The sequence below is a fragment of the Camellia sinensis genome, chromosome 6 (genome assembly GCF_055761805.1).
Source record: "Camellia sinensis isolate YWXY chromosome 6, ASM5576180v1, whole genome shotgun sequence".
In the NCBI taxonomy this organism is placed as follows: domain Eukaryota; kingdom Viridiplantae; phylum Streptophyta; class Magnoliopsida; order Ericales; family Theaceae; genus Camellia; species Camellia sinensis.
The window spans coordinates 139,947,876-139,965,496 of record NC_138966.1 but is presented as its reverse complement, the minus strand read 5'-3'; the positions used below and the strand labels follow the sequence as shown (position 1 = coordinate 139,965,496).

The following is a 17,621-nucleotide window of genomic DNA, read 5'->3' as shown; positions in this document are numbered from 1 at the left end:
GGGTATGTCTTTACTCTTGGTGGGGCGGTTGTATCTTGGAAATCCTCCAAACAGACTTGCATTGCTAGGTCTACTATGGAATCTGAATTCATATCTTTAGACAAAGCTAGGGAAGAGGCAGAATGGCTTCGCCACTTCCTTGAAGATATTCCAATATGGCCAAAACTGGTGCCTGCTATATGCATACATTGCGATAGTCAATCAACAATTGGTAGAGCACAGAGTCATATGTATAACGGTAAGTCTCGACACATTCGTCGTCGACATAATACCGTGAGACAACTACTCTCTATTGGAATTATTTCTATTGAATATGTGAAGTCTAAAGACAACATAGGGAATCCACTAACCAAAGGGTTAGCAAGAGAGTTAGTTGAGAATTCATCGAGGGGAATGGGACTTAAGTCTATTAAATAAGAGTTACCACAACGGTAACCCAACCTAGTTGACTGGAGATCCCAAGATCTAGGTTCAAAGGGACAATCGAGTTGTGAATAACTTAGAAGGATCACTGGGGAGTCTAACTCCTACCCATTTCTTTGATGAAATAGTGATGTCTGCAGCGTTTGAGGTTAAGTAAAATTTTAATGATTCTTATATCTAGGTAAACCTAGTGGAGTATGTCAGGATACTCTTCATAAGAATCGCCTATGTGAGTGTGAATTGGGCCGGTTCTATAAGATTTGTGAAGGGCTACAAGTCTTTAGAGCACTCATGAAAGACCAAGTTGTTCAGGGCCAAAATGAACACAATAGTGAGAACTAAACTGTGTCTAGAGATATACTGTGTGAGTTCTATTGTCTTGGTTTACACAAACGGATGAACAGTTCAAGACATCATGTTGACTGGTTAGCTAGTAAATCCGATAGTGTCTCACAGGGGAAGGTTCAAAGCCAAAAGCTACCTATCCTTTGCAAAATATTTTCAATTTCTGTATTCTCTGTATTTAGATCATGTTGTTTCATTTTCTCTCCGTCAAATTCCATTCATGTGTGGGATTATTGGAAAAATGGTTTATATAGGCTTATTTTAGGCCGACTTTGAGCCCAAAATTGAGTGGGCCCTGAACGTCTTTTGAGACGGGTCCGAAGAGGTGAAGTGTTCCTTGCCGCGTAACAAGTCACACGGTGAAGACGGTTCATCAAAACCATTTATGAGTGAATGAGAACATGACATCATTTTCGAGTTCGTGGAATGAACATTTAAAGTTTGTAATGTGGGTTTCCTTGTGAGGCTTGCCCCACATTGAAACTTTAAGAGAGTTTTGTTGAGTTTATAAGTTCTAGCCTACAATACTTGGGTTGGGCCCCAAGGGGCACCCCAAGTTTGTAGAAGGGATGAGTTATGGACAAAGTGAACCTTAGCCCAAACCACCACACGCGCGCGCCGCCGCCGCCGTCCGTCTGGCCGGGTCGAGTCGGTTCTTGTATTAATTTTTTGGACGAAATTCATTTGAATTTTTTCAAAAAATATTGCAGGAATTTAATTCAAATTTGAATTCCAATTTTTGTCCAACTTCTGTCTGAAATTCCTCAACAGATTAAAACTGTTTTTTCAGTTTTTTAACTTCCAGAAACTGCCCAGCAGTGCCGGGTTTAATTGTCCAGCAGTTAAATTTGTTCAAACAGATTAGATCTGTTTGAATTTTGAAGTATACCTGTTCATTTCAAATTCGCATCTGTTGAGTTCAAAATTCTGCACCTGTTCGGCTCTATATATACCAGCACTGTCTAGCATTTTATCCAATCCGAAAATCAGTCTGCTCTTATGCCTTTGCTGTCCAGATTTTGCTGTAGTGCATTTATTCTTCATATATTTGTTTTAGATTAAATAATCAGAGAGTTAGAACACAGGTTTGGTTCGCCGAACAATTTGTTTTGGAGTGCTACTACAAATTGGTTAAGATCATTGTATCCTGCGAGATAGACGCCACTCAACCGTAAGCACCGTAGCGCGGCGAATCTGTCTTAAGGACAGAGTGTCACACACTCGACTTGGTCTTTGAATTTTTAATTTAGTTCGATAAATAAATTCGGTATTTATTTATTTGTTTGACTTTGTTTCAATTTATTTTATTTACACAGAAGATTGTTCCAACAACATGACTGGCCAAATATTTAAAAAAAACGTTATAATTTTACCTTATTTATTTGTATGCCTACACATCATGACTAAACAATGGATAAGAATTTTTTATGATTGTAAACCGACAAATAATTAAATTCAAATTTATAAAATGAGTATAAAAACAAATAAATCAAAAAGTAATTAAAGTTTACCTTGTGTTTAATATTCATTTTTGGATGAATATGTTGCTTTGAGTTCCCATCAAGAAAACAAACCAGTTGGAAACAATGTTAATTATAAAGGTTAAAAAAATACAAAATAAAAATAAAAGAGAGACGAAGGACAATATAATATTTTAATTGAGATCCAAAAATATACATGATCCTCTAGCCAGAAAATTCAAATCATATTAAATAAACCCTCCATCGAAGCTTATCAATTAAATCATGAATTTTCCTTTATAACTATAACTCATGCCTCAATTTGGAAGTGCTCACACTGGTAAATAAAATATTACAAACTTTAAACAATTGTGAATTTTTTCAAAGAAAATGAGCATCAAAACTAACTTATTCCTATAGATTCATATCCAACCAACAGTGGTAGAGTATTTAGGATGAATAAGGAAGAAGATTAAAAAAGAAAGATTACTTTAGGAACATAAAGTCTAGATAGGAGTATTTAGGAATATGACATAATTTCATAGTACATATTGTGGAAAAAGTAGAAAATTTAAAATTTACTTGGCAAAAGTGTCACCCTTCAAAAATATATAAAAACAACGCCCAAATAGTACACATTAAAATCCATGTAAACTACTAAGATAACTGTGGAACATAAAATTTTATAATATTTATGTGAGTTTACCACTTGGATGCTATTTAGGATAAAGATGAAAGAGAAATGTGCCTTCAAACATTATCATATCTTTTCAAACAAATTGAACGAAGTATGCACAAATTGTTGCTCACTCGAGATTGCCACTCTTTCGACACTCATCAATCAAAGAAATGCACGTTTAGTTTACACATTTCTAGCAATATTTTAACTCCCACAACGATAAATACAAAATCCTTAGAGAGATAAGAAAAACTTAAGCTTAAAAAAGTGTAGACCTGTAAAAAGGGAGCCAATATTACCATTTACAAAATAATTTCAGAGAAAAATTGTTCATTTCTTATACCATCACTGTTATACTTGCTCAAGCTATCAATCTTTCTTGTTCTAATTGAAGAGGTTGGTCTCATTTGAACTTTGGCTAAAATTTAAAAAGAATATAATCTCAGTGATTGCAATATTAACAAACCATCTCTCATGTCAACTATTGATAGGTAATGTTTAAAAAGAAAAGGCATGGAAAGAAAAATCGTGCATCGCTACTCACCCCCATTGTGCAAAATTAAAATGTATCAAAGCCCAAATTGTAGCAAGAAAAATGTATCAATTAGTTAAATAAAATGTATGATTAGCAAACTCATGAACATATTACACTCAAGTCTCAGTAGTATTAGTTAGTTACAACACTCATTTCACTTGGGCTCAGACTCTTCATATTACACTTCTCTCTTGCTAATTACAAAGAAAGAGAAAAATAGAAAGTAAAAATCAACACAAAAAAAAGAAAAAAGAAAAGAAAAGAAGAAACTAAACCTTAATCAACAAAACCACCTCTCTTTGGGCAATTAGCTAACCTTCCAATCAAGCACATATGTCTATGGATTACACCAATCTGAAAACATCAAGCACTATCTATAATAGTTGCAAAAGCAAAAATCATCAAGCACTAATTGAAAGTTCTAAACACATTATTAGATTTTAGCTCTTAAACACATTATCAAGCACTAATGTTTATAAATGCCCCCCTCCATCATCAAGCACTAATGATTCAGTAAATATATTTAATTTCTAAAATTGAGAATGTCAATCTTTTAGAGACATGGAATTCAGCATATAGGTAGATAACTTTTCAAGATGCAATTTGTCTCACACCATTTTATTCATTTATCTGCACTTTTTGCCGCTCTCTATCTCTACTCTCCCTCATCCCACACCCACACGCCCTCTCTATTTTTTAATCTATGTAGCAAATATTTTATGCACCTAGACACATGTGGGATTTACACGAGAAACTACTATATATCAAAAAAATGTTTCAGAGACACATCCATATAGAGGGAAAAAGAGAGAGATTTACTGATCAAAAAAAATGCTCTTTCTTTGATAACCTTCATGGATATCTTTGGCACCACAATGCAAGGAGCATCCGTTTCAAAAATCTTCAAACCACAATCTCAAAAGAAAGATTTCATAAACTCACAACTGAGATCCAATTGAGAGCATTCAACCTATTTAGAAGTAATGCAAACAAAAAACAAAAAAACTGCTAATTTTTTTTGTCCTTCCCAAAAACAATAAATAATAATAAAAATAATTAGCAAAGAGAACATTATCCAAAAAATAGATAAATTCATAAACTCAACCCAGTCAAGCAAAGGGAAACTTTTTCCTCACCCCAGTCAAAAGTTTAGCAAAGGGGAACTTTTTCCTCAACCAAAAGTTTGATCATTCGATTAATCTCTCCCTCACCGTCTATTCCCTGTGAATTAATAAACACATCAAATAGAGAAACAATTTATCAAGCATTTGGTGAACATTGTGGTAGCAGAAATTATATAGTGGTAAAACTAATTATTTTGAACTTCAATTGTTGCAAACTATACTGAAATCGTTAGAATGGAGTGAATAACAATAAATTTAATTAAAATAATAGGAAATAGGTTGTAATTTATTCCAAGTGACATGAGGAAGTTAGTCTTTGAACTATGGAAATTGAGTAAACGATTAAATCATTGACTTACAACATCATGAATGTACAAAAAATAAAAAATAGAAGCAAAAAAAGGGATGGAATCTTGATTACCTCTATTGATGGAGCCTTTAGAACTATTCTCCTCACCAAATTCTGATGCCTCTGTCACATGTACAAAGCATTAAGAATAAAAACATCAGCCTTACATGAATTGATAATTTCTCTACAACACTCTAACTCAACAAAAAATTGTGCATTGATTTTAGGAGAAAAGATGTTTCATACTAAAACTAATTCCCTGATAAAATAAAATAAAATAAAAAAAGACAGAAAACTACAACAATAAAAGGTGGGTGTGTCCAACACAGATGAAGGAGCTGAAGGGTTTGCAGAATTCGAAAGGAAGATTCATCTTAATTTTATATATATTTCAACAACAACATCAACAAAAATAAATAAATCTACAAATAAAACTGACAAAAAGGGGATAAAGAGATATTAAAAACTAACAAAAGAGGGACGGAGAAAGTCAAAAGATGGCAAATAGTAATCCTAAAGACCTTAAAAAGGTTGTGTGAACCCTTTTCCAACAATAAAAAACTAAAAAGGAAAGACAAACATCGATTTTAGCAAATCGAATCGATTCACTTCACGATTCACTGATTTGGTTCACCGATTTACCTATGATTCATGTCTATTTGCGATTCATACAACATGTTCGTATTGATTACTCACTGAATCAAATCGTAAATCGTATGATTCTAATAATAGAGATTTCAACACATGTCATATTCATATAAATGAAATCAAAACCATAAAGAAACACAAACAATTATGCCCAACTTCTCTGCACTCCTCTTTCAATTATCCATAAAGAAATTGAAGAAAAAAAAATTCAATCAACACGACATAAACAAACCTGCTAAATGGTAGCTAAAATGACATATGACAAATAATAGGAAACTAATAATTAGACCAAGCAACAATATTACATAACAAATGTTCTGCAATAAGAAATGAGTAAAAAATTCGTAAACTAAAAACAGATTGAACAATTTTATTCCCAATGGAAGCCAAGCATCCTATTAAAGAATTAGGATACCTTTAATGGGTTAACATGGTGCATTGAAATGCTATGGACAGCGGTTGCAAAAAACAAAAAAACAAAAAAATTCAAATAGCTCAAACTATTCAAATCCTCCCATAAGCAAAATATGAGTCAACCCTTTTGGATCCATTTGGTTTGCTCATGGGAAGCAACCAATGCACTGCCACAACAAAAAACAAATTTTGGATTCAAAAAAAAAAAAAAAAGAAGTAAAAATTAGGCCACAATATTGATATTGATATTGCGCACTGTTTGAACACCGAAATTGCTTAAGAGGTTGACACACCATGGCTATGTAGTGAAGAAATAGCTCATTTTAAGGGAAAAAGAGAACTGCTCATCAATTGATGAAGGCATTGTTAAAATATTGATGAAATTGTTTACCAAATCAATTGACAGAACCCAAGACATGAAAGAAAGCATAGCATATCCACAAAAACACAAAAGCATGAGAGAGAGAGAGAGAGAGAGAGTACCCAAATGGAACTTAATTTAATAGTACTAAAAATGGGAATAAAGAAAAGACTTACTGGAAGAGAGTAGTTGGAATAGAGAAAACTTGCAGCTCTCAACCTTTGTCCTTGATGGTCTTTGGAAGCCTACAATTCGAAAAATACAAAGAGGTAGTGGAAGTTTTAAATTTTTAATCTCAAGCAAATGAAAGTTTCAAATGATCTTAGTAAGTAAATTTAAGATTAGAAAGTTTCAATCTTAGGCCTATGTCATTCCAAATATTAGAAAATATAAGTAAGCAAGCTCCATTATCCCTTGTCCAAAATTTGCCTACTGTTTATTATTAAAAATAACATCCAACTACCACCAATTTGAATATACCTCTATTTTTGCTAAACCTTACCACCATACACTACATTTACTTGGCCTGTTATAATAAATTCACTCACTATTTTAACAACAAAAAAAGTAGAATTATATAAGCAGCTATCATTAAAAATTAAAATATTTTAATTGAGGCATTTTACCGAACATGGTATATGCATGAAGACACACACAAAATATAGAGGGGTAAAAAGACAGATTTTAATTGAGGCAATATAAATGAGAAACAAATCACATAATATAAATAGATACACAATCAAACCCAAATGAGAAACAAATCACATAAAAATGTAGACACCCAACGAAAACCCAAATAAAAATTTTGAGGCATTTTGGAGACCCATTTTACAAATCACATAGTGAATGCATACAAAGAGACACATAAAACAAAAAAAAAAGCCGAAAAAGAAAAAAAAAAAATTGAATCGAGAAACCCTAGATATGCCTAGAAAATGGAGGAAAAATTTGAAAACGATACCGATCTCTTTCTTGGTGGTTGCGTCGATTGATCTACCTTGCATTTGATCAAACAGTGCACTCGAATCAAAACCAAGAAGGGAGAGTGGGTAGAAGAAAGAGAGAGAGACTAAAACAGAACTAGAGAGAAGGAGATCAAAATTTGAAATGAGGATAAAAGAGAGAGAGAGAGGAGGACGTCTGTGAGAGAGATAGGGAGGTGTGTTTGGTACTCATTAGTAGGACTCCAAAGAGACAGAATGTTATGTATTTGGCCCTTAGATTTTGATTAGGATTGATCTGAACCATTGGTTATAAATGTATCTCTAAGACAATTTCTTGCCACATAGGACAAATTCAAAAACTTTATTTTCATATTATATAGATTATCAGTTTAATATAAAAATAACACTATTCTTGGAAAAGAAAAGCAGAGCCACGTAAGTTGCCCCTCACTCCCTTTGCTTTTTCCTTTCTTCTTCTACTTCTTTTTGCTTTTGTTCTTTTTTTAGCAGAGAGCTCTGTCTCTCTTTTTCCTCTACGGCTCTTTCTTCCTATTTGAACTCCATTGTTGCTCAAGCTTGAGCTTTGAATGGGAGTCATAACCCAGTTAATGAAAATCACAAACCCAAACCCAAATAGACTACCAGTTCAAATATAGCTCCAGTTATATGTTGGGTAGAGAACAAAGTTCTTGGTGCTTGGATGGGTATAATAAACAAATGACCCGTGAGAGACCCGTGAGAGAGAGAATGAGATAAGTTTAATTAATTGTGGAGGATGGATTGTAATTAATTGTGGAGAATGGAATTCAAATAAAATGTATTAGATTGATTCAAAAAATTGTGGGTTTAACAGTCGAATCCAATTTAAATGACCCATAAACAATCTAAAATAACCGTAAGAAGATAGATGAAACATGACTTTCAAATTAACCTCAATGAAAATAAGAACCAACAAATACTTGTGTGGTCCAAATAGATGGAATAAAAAGAAAAAAGAAAAAAGAGTCAATTGGTCCAAGTTCATATCAATCTAATTCTAACACTAGAATTGCAGATGTAATCACAATTCAATGGGTCAAGTCTACTTTCTTTCTCTTTCCTTTCTTCTTCTTCTATATATATAGATATATATATATATATATATATATTTTTTTTCCCTTTATAATTGGTTATTGGATTTGATTGGCTATATCATATAGAGCTGTATTTACCATCCATTCACTGATCAATATGAATTGAAAAAGAAGAAAAAAGACGCTTGCAATTTATTATATAAACAAAAACAATAAGAGCAGCAACAGAAAAAACAAAACTTCCGGCAAGAGCTAGAAATAAATCAATGGATAAAAATATAAGAAAACAGCTTCAAAAAAGGATTAGGAATATGCCTAAAAAGAATAAACATCTCAGAAGAAGAAAATCATTATGTACAAAGGAAGCCAAGGCATTTTAGCAGCAGGAAGATCTAAGAACAAAGCAACACATCAAGAAGAAAAAATGTCAGAACCATACAAAAACTTAGCAACAGTTGCTAAATAAACCCAGGAAAGCAGCAATTCTATTAGTTTCTTGAATCTTTGGTCAGTAACTCCAACCACACTACTTTCTCTGCTCAGATTTCTTCATTTCTGGATTACTTCACCAATCTTTTTTATGCAACTAAAGCATCAAAATCATGTGGTTTTTTTTTTTTTTTTAATTTAATAAAAAAATTAGTATCACTCACTAAAATATTAAATCCACTGGAGGGCAACTGTTGGAAGAACAAATGAAGGAAAAAGATTCATGTATAATCCCCAATAGTTCGCACTTAATGCTATGTATATATGAAGTTAATATTAATTTACACACAGTAGCATATAGGTTCGCAATAGCATCCAGAAACAAATTCTGCTCATATTTTACCTTCCAAAAACTACCTTTCTAACTCCATTAGATACCATTCCTTAAATTGGGATATAATAGAATAAATGTGGAATAGAATGAATTGGTATGATCTTTTCTTAGTCTCCCTACAAGATGACCATTCACTTGTTGTGGGTGTTGATTTTTGACCACACAACCAAACAGGAAACTTAGCTAGAGAGCACCAACAGAATAGATTGAACCAACTACCTGCCAACAAGAAGATGAGAATACTGCGGTGGTTCGTCTACTCGGGGGCACTCTGATGATCAAGTCAATAAATCTTATCTCTCACATATATCAAAACAGTACTTAAACTCACAAGTCAAAACATACTTTCGATCCTTGAGGGTGCCTCACTTTTATAACCAACAATGACCTAGTCCCCTAGAAGTCTCACTTCGTAGGACTCAAGTTCAATGCTCATTTCAGACTCTCGGTTAGATAGGGATAAACTCCTCAAGAACCTTATCCTTATCCAAACCGAGAGCCTTATCTGATCTAGGACTCTTGTCCCTTGTCCAAATATCTCGGGATTCCGACATTACCGTAGAACATCTTGGCAATGCTGTGGTTACCTCAGCAAACATGACTCATCCACGAGGCACCTTAGTCGACATCTCGGAGCTATCTCGGCCACAAGGAGTCATCCGTAAAATACTTCCCCATAACTACCCCCTAGGTTCTATTACCTTGGCAAACTGAGGTGACGGAACCTATATATGTATTTCTCCGACCGCAATCGTGACTCGTCGGCACCAAGGACCAAGGACTCAAACGTCTACTTCATCAAGAATTAAGAATCAAGAACTAAGTTCTTTCAACATCCCAACCGAGATCATCATCTCAGTCGCGATCGTTCTTCTCAACCGAGATAGCTTCACTAGCTGAGGTCATTACCTCACTAGTTCCAGAATTTTAAGAGTTTCAACTACGCATGACCTGTCACGCACCGTCATTTCAACCGTTTCTTCCACGTGTCCCATTCTTACTAGCTCATACCTAACACACACCATCAAATCACGTTGATTTTGCCCTTGCCGCCTGACAAGCATGTTGTCCAAGGCAATTTTATTACGTTTTGCCTCATTTTCGCATTTTTGACAAAACTCTCTCCTTTCTCTCTGTCTCTTCACTTTTCAATCACAAACCCTCTCTTGCTCACATTTTCTCTCTCTACAATCCCCTTCTTGAACCGCCATTGTTGTGCCTTGAAGCTTTTTACAACTGGTCCATTCATCTCCTCCGGCGAGCTTTTCACTGTTCGACGTCATCGTCTGACTCCGGCAAGCTACATTCCGGCGCTCTCATCGTTAGCTCCATTCTGTGAGTTCTTCATTCTCTTTTTATTTCGAATGCTCTACTGTTCATGAATGAATTTGCTTTTGGACAACTACACATATTGTAATTGCATCTGTATTGCTCTTAGATCTCTTATTTACGTTTATCCCCTGATTTGTCCATTTGTTCCTCGCATTCTTGATTTGGAACCTGTTCTTCTCATACTTTATGCTTTATTCATGTTTTCTCGTTCTTGCCCAATGGCTCACTTGCAATTTGAATTTTATAAACATGCTAATTTTGTCTTTATTTTCTCTGTGTTCTTGAATGTCTAGCGTTGTTCTTGTCATATCTGTGTTCTTTTCTATATTTCTGTCAATGTTTCACATTTTGAATCATGTTCTTTTGGTTTTCTTGTCTGTTTTCCAGATTGTTGCTTTTGAATCTTGTTCATTTGCATAGCTTTAGGTTTGGGATTTGTAAGAAACCATATCCTTAGGAAAATTGAAACAAGAACTTCCCTGAGATTTCTAGAATTCTTGCCCTAGTGCTCATTAGGGTCTTGTCGAGGTTCCTGAACCCACATTAAACCCTTTTTCCATAGTAAACCATAACCAAGTCACCCTAGCCGAGATCATGGGCATGTTTAAGCGAAGAGTAGATTCTCCTAGTACGTTAGAGTACTTCCGACAGGAGTTTAACATTCTAGCCGACATCAACCTTAGGTTGCCTGGTAAGGAAGATTCCATCATTCCAGGGGAAACCTACATGCCATTTCCCCGTGGTGTCCATTATAGACAGTGGGATTAGATTCCCTCTTGACATCCTTTTCCGAGAAGTCTTGCACTTCTACAAACTTAACCCTATGCAACTAGCCATCAATACCTTTAGGGTTATCAACGGTATTGCTGAGTTGGCTCGCCGAGAGACGCTAAGATCACTCTCCCCGACATCCAATTCTGTTATACCATGTGTGGCCTCAAGTCCACTAGTGGTTATACTCACTACCTCAAGCCCAGATCCACGCATACAAACTCATAGCCGACCTCGCAGACTCCAACAAAGGAGCTGGAGATGTCTACCTGATTGTCTCAGGCAATTGAGAGTTTGCGCCTGATGATGATTTTCATATCTACCCTTTGCGCTGAGGAGTTTTTAGAGAGGATGGGTGTAAGAACTTAGTCAAAATGCCATTCTTTTCGCACTCATGCACTTATCTCTTATATATGTTATGAAGTTTCCTTGTTTTTGCAGCTCTTCCTCAGCAAAGTAAATCATTTCGGCAATCTTACGTCTCCAGCTGAGATCTCAAATGGCTCTTGGACCTTCTGATCCTCAAACGAAAGGCCCTACTTCTATTGAACTACGTGCCAACCTACTGGTCCCTACTCCCCGACGTGCTAAGGAGGAACAAGACTCCACCGTCTGCGTCAACTCCACTTGCCACTTTTTCTCCGAGGGCAAACCAAGCCTCATCGTCTAACCCTGTGGACCAGCCATCCACATCTGCTCCAACTCAACTCTCACTATCACAGCGCCAACGCCGTCGCTGACCTCCCAACGCTCTTGCCGGCAGAAGGCGCAACAGAAGACGCCGAGATTTAGAGGTGTCGGCTTACGATCCTGTCAATCCTCCCATTGCTCTTCCTGTCATCAACTTCGGCACCAGAGTTACCATTGCTGCGACAGTCGAGGAGATGGGTCGGAAACCAATTGTTGTCGAGGATCTCCTTACCGACATTCCTGGCGTCGTGACGGTCCAATCTTCCCTTTCTCAATCCCAGCCCAAACTAAAACCAAAACGAGTGAAAAAGGCCAAGGCCAAGGCCATAGTGACTCAAGTTCCTTATGATTTTGAGAAGGACCCTGATGACTCCCTTTCCATATCCAAATTGGCCGATGCCGAGAAAAGGCCAGTCGAGGCCACATTGTCGGACGCCACACCATTGAAGAAGTCGAGGTCGGAATGCCCAGAGGGTGTGAGCAGCTTCCCCTGCGATTATACCTAGGCCTCCGAGGTCACTGTTGGAGACCGACCTTTGAAGGCCAGTGATAGTGCGATCGAAAACGTGGAGGTCGGCGCTACTCTCTCTACGACCGTGCTTCTGCCAATCGACATGAACTGTATAGCCGAACTCAATGAGTACGAGAACTTCGCCTTAATGATGCAGCCTTCAGTCTTGGTAAGTTTCTAATAATTGTATCTTCTCCTTTAACTTTTATTTTAGTCGCTTACACTTAGCAAAATTTTCTAAACTTACTTGTTTCTTCTCTTCCAGGCCATCCAGCATGCGCATTCACACGCAGTCAAGGCCCAGTTAGTGAAGAAGGAGTTGACCACAAAAACTCAAGAGGCTGCTGGTCACCTTGCCTCACTTAACAAAGCCAAGGCTCGCATTCGCGGACTGCTGGACAAAGCCAAGGCTGCTCAAAATGCCTAAGACAAGGCTGAGGGGAGAGCCGGGCTACGGAAGCCGTGGCCGAGGTGGCCAAGGCTGAGGCCAAGAAAGTCGAGGCTAAGGTGACCAAAGCCGAGACAGAGCTAAAGGAGGCCTTGGAGACCAAAGAGGCCAAGATCAAGGTGGCCGACGAAAAGGCCTATGCAGAGGGGCAAGCCAATGTGCGAGATGCGTACAAAAAACAAGTCAACATGGCCTGCAACAAAGGCTACTATCTCGGCTGGATGGTAGCCCTTAAAAAGTTGTTTGTCCCCGAGGACTCGCTCCTCCGTGACATTAGCCAACTCAGTGTCCCTTTCCCTCCCTCTCCCAACCAATTTGAGGATGAGACTGAGGAAGCAGAAGATGTCGATGACGAGGAGGCCGAAGACAAGGAAAAGGTCGAGGCCGACATTGCAAAGAAAGAGTCTGAAACTGCTGTTGGGGCCAAGTCCCTTACTCCAAATGATCAAGTCCTGGACTTGACTGAGGAGGATCGAGATGAGGTTTCCAAGAGCATCTTGTCAAAAAAGGCCAACCTTTCTAAGACCAAAATCACTGCCGTTGCAAAAAGCCTGGACCAGACTCTTCTAGAAATCGACACCGAAATCACGGCTGAGAAGTCTACCAAACTGTCTGCTGAGGCCGAAACAACGCCAACTGTCGAGGCTGCACAGTCTAAGGATCATGCTGATGCTTAGGAGATTTTCTTTTTCCTTTGATTGTATTTTGTTTCTTCTTTCATTGAATAGTTGTAATGTTTTTTTGCTTTTGTCAGTCCGAAGCGCCTTCTTTTGTAATTAAACAAATTTCTCCTCTCAATGCAAGCTTTTCTTCTTTCTTCTAAGTGTTGCATGCTTCTTAGCTTTATGCCTTGTGTATCTCTCTCTGTCTTGTATGTTTCTATACTTTCAATTTTCTTTTGAAATACTTCTAAGTACAACTTACTTGTATAATCGCTTCGGATTAGCACACCTCAGATAGTCACCTCGGGTATCAATTATCTCGGGTTGATATATCTCGAATAACAACTCTTGTTAATTATCTCGGCCAAATTACACTGATAAAAATTTTCTAAAAAAAACTTTTATAAGTGTTATTTCTTCACTTGTACTTATTGTCTTCTGGCAAGACTTCACCTCTCCAAGTCTAACAACCTGGTTAATTATCGCGGGTATACCTCGGGTATCCCTTCATTCAATTATGTCGGATAACTTTAACTTGCAAAATTTTTCTAAAATTTTCACAAGTGTTATGTTCATCCTACTTCTTGCCCCCTAATGTGAACCTAAGTACCACTTATGTTCACATTAAGGACGTATCACCTGGTTATCGCCTAAGTCTCACTTAGACACTTTTGGCCAAGGTCGTCATGTTTAGCTCACCCAAATAAAACAATTAAGGCTTAACCTTAGTGCACTGAGAGTACTAATTACCTCGGCTTTTCTTATAAATTGACCAAGTCATGGCCGATTTCGCCTTGCTTCGTGCTGAAGCATAGCTAACTTAGTTCAACTCTACCGTCATGGAAAGTCTAAGTTAATTATCTTGTTTCATGCTGAAACATTGCAGACTTAGTTCAACTCTACCATTATGACAAGTCTAAGTTAATCGTCTTGTTTCATATTGAAACATCGCAGACTTAGTTCAACTCTACCATTATGGCAAGTCTAAGTTAATCATCTTATTTCATGCTGAAACATTGCAGACTTAGTTCAACTCTATCATTATGGCAAGTCTAAGTTAATCGTCTTATTTCACGCTGAAACATTGCCTTAAGACTTTTTGGTCTTATCGCACAAATTTCACCAACATTCTCGTAAAACAAAATCAAGCTAATGTTTCATTAATACTTCGGCTAATAATCTGTTACATAAAAGAAACTCGAAAAACAGAAATTAATGGTAAAAAAACTTCAAATTGCCAGTGTTCCAAGGTCTTGATGGCTCTTTGCCATCAGTGTCTTCAAGCTGGTAAACACCATTGCTTGCGACCGAGATGATGCGATATGGTCTCTCTTAGTTTGGGCCAAGCTTGCCCTCCTAGGGATCTTTCTTATTGCCGACAATCTTTCTTCAGACAAGGTCTCCAATTTGAAATTCCCTAGGATTGACCTTTTTGTTGTGTGCCCTAGTGAGTTGTTGCTGGTACGCTCCCAGCCGAATTGTTGCTCTTTCTCTTCTTTCTTCTATTAGATCAAGATCTCGGGTAAGGAATGCCTCATTTGTTCCATTCTTCACTCCTTAGGTTCTAATTCTTGGGATGCCGATCTCTAGTGGAATGATTGCTTCGGTGCCATATACCATAGCGAAAGGAGATTCTCCAGTAGATCTTCTCGGCGTAGTCCGATATGCCCACAGGACATTGAGCAATTCTTCCACCCACTTGCCCTCGGCAGCTTCCAACTTTTTCTTGATTCTATCCAGGATGGTCTTGTTAGACGCCTCGGTTTAACCATTACTCTGGGGGAAGCGAGAAGTAAAATAGTAATTCTTGATCTTGTACTTTGCACAAAAGTTTTTAATCAGCTTACTATGAAATTGGGTACCATTATCTGCCACAATGGCTGTTGGGATTTCGAACCTGATGATTATGTTTTTCCAGATGAAATTCTTCACGTCCACATGTTGTATTTTGGCTAAGGGTTCAACCTCTACCCACTTTATGAAGTAATCAGTTGCTACTAGTAGGAACTTCCTCTATCTAGTTGTCTGGGACAGTTGCCCAACTAGATTCATGCCCCATTAGGCAAATGGCCAAGGACTGGACACTGGATTTAGATCTGCAGCTGGCTGGTGTATCAAAGGTGCAAACTTTTTGCACTTTTCGCACTTCCTTACATGGGCTTCAGCGTCCTTCTGTATATAAGGCCACCAGTATCCCTGAGATATGGCTATGTGGGTAAGTGATCTGCCCTCAGCATGGCTTCCATACACTCCTTCATGGATCTCGTACAGAAAGTCCTCTACTTGGGATGGGTGTACACATCGCAGAAGGGGTCCCGTGAATGATCTCCTGTATAGATGGCCTTCTGCTGACAGGCAAAATCTGGCCGACTTCAATATGATCTTATGCGCTTTCTTTCTCTCTTCTAGCAGTCTGTCATCTCTGAGGAATACTAATATAGCGTCCATTTAGCTTGGGCTCATCTCCACACACATTGCTTCATACTCTGTTATCAGAGGCTTTATACTTGGGCCTGATAGATAATCCACCATTATTATCATTGCCTTACTTGACTTCATCGCACTAACGAGGTTAGCCAGGGCATCGACATGGTTATCATCTCGGCTAACCTGCTGCAGCCAGCAACTTTGGAAACATGTTAACAACTTGACAACCTCCTTGACATACGCTATCATCCTCTCATCCCGAGCTGTGTACTCGTCTGTTGCTTGATTTACAATGAGCTGGGAGTTTGTCACGACCCAAACCCGCCCCTATGGGTTTAGCGCCGTAACCGGCCAATAATCCTTGGATTACCAAAGGCCTCTGAACAAAATAACTTATAATTAGGGGTTGTAGAAGCAAATATAGAAACATACATAATCCATTGAGCTGTAGAGACATATATGGGACAAAAATGTTTTAAACTTTATACACATATACATGACGTCATAATGCAATAGTCTTCGTCAAATTCATTACAAATAAAGCCAAAAAGGACTTAGCCCAATATACAGATAACAGAAAACTTGTTCTATACCCAAAGGAAGACAAGGTCTTAAACACAAGCCATTTAAACTTGACTCGCTCACAAAATGGAACCTCGTCGGAGGCACAACGACTGGCTGACAAAACTGATACGCCAGGTCCTCAATTTTGAGCCTGGTCACGCGCTTGGTCACCTACATACATAATATAATTATAGTGAGCTGGTACCCAGTGAATAATAACAAAGTAAAAGTTTTAATGAATGATGACCGTAACAGATTTAGATTTCAAATCTCTTATCAAAACAGAAACATAGTCATGATCATATTCATATTCATATCATGTGTGGTACTTCCTTTAGCATGACATATCATGTTGGTCAAGCATATCAAGTTCCATAATGGAACCTCCGGTACCGGGTAACATATTTCGTATATAGGCCACGAGATTATTCCCCCGGGTAAGGGCCTGGCCACGGTATTATTTCCCCAGGTGAGGGCCTCACGACCATAAGCCACAGTATTATTCCCTTAGACGAGGGCCTCCGCTAAGGATACCACAAAGACATTTCAAAGAATTGGATCATCATTCATGTAATCACAAAATAACCTTTTGTATCATTCAGAAATAGTTCATATCATATCATAATGCTCAGAAGGTATTTCATATCAAACATAGCGTTACTAAATTATTACTCACAGATAGCTTGGTAGCAGACCAATGGCTCAACAGCTCATGACGCGCGGCCTACACCAACATAATAGTACATATGCTGAAACACATGCTTGGATTGATCATAACTCATTTCATTTCGTTCTTAGTGTGTTTCTAGCCTATACTCTCATTATTGTGTCTTAATCTTGGCCTAGGAATGCCTAAGATGTAATGAAAATGCCAAAAATGCACCTGGAAACACTTAACCAAACTTGCTGAAAACAGGGGTCCCGCTTGAGCGCAACTTACTTCGCTCGAGCGAACATGCAAACATGTGAGGGGCCGCTTGAGCGCAACTTCCTTCGCTGGAGCGGTCTGTAAACTTTGAAAAGTATTGGTTATGTGAT

General features: G+C 37.7%; 1 protein-coding gene across 3 annotated transcripts in view; it reads right to left on the bottom strand.

Annotated features, from left to right (window-relative positions):
• Positions 1–4,256: 4,256 nt before the first annotated feature.
• Positions 4,257–17,621, bottom strand: part of LOC114272708 (putative disease resistance protein RGA3) — a 49,342-nt gene continuing 35,977 nt past the window's right edge. The window contains exons 3-6 of one of the 3 annotated variants that reach the window (XR_014333148.1): positions 6,515–6,583; positions 4,988–5,038; positions 4,579–4,663; positions 4,257–4,412 (exon numbers count right to left, since the gene is read on the bottom strand). The gene's annotated coding sequence lies outside the window, so the exon portion shown is untranslated. Of the gene's footprint in view, positions 4,664–4,987; positions 5,039–6,514; positions 6,584–16,479; positions 16,755–17,621 lie in introns of those variants that run through there. The other 2 variants (XR_014333147.1, XM_082874856.1) reach the window with 2 other exon arrangements.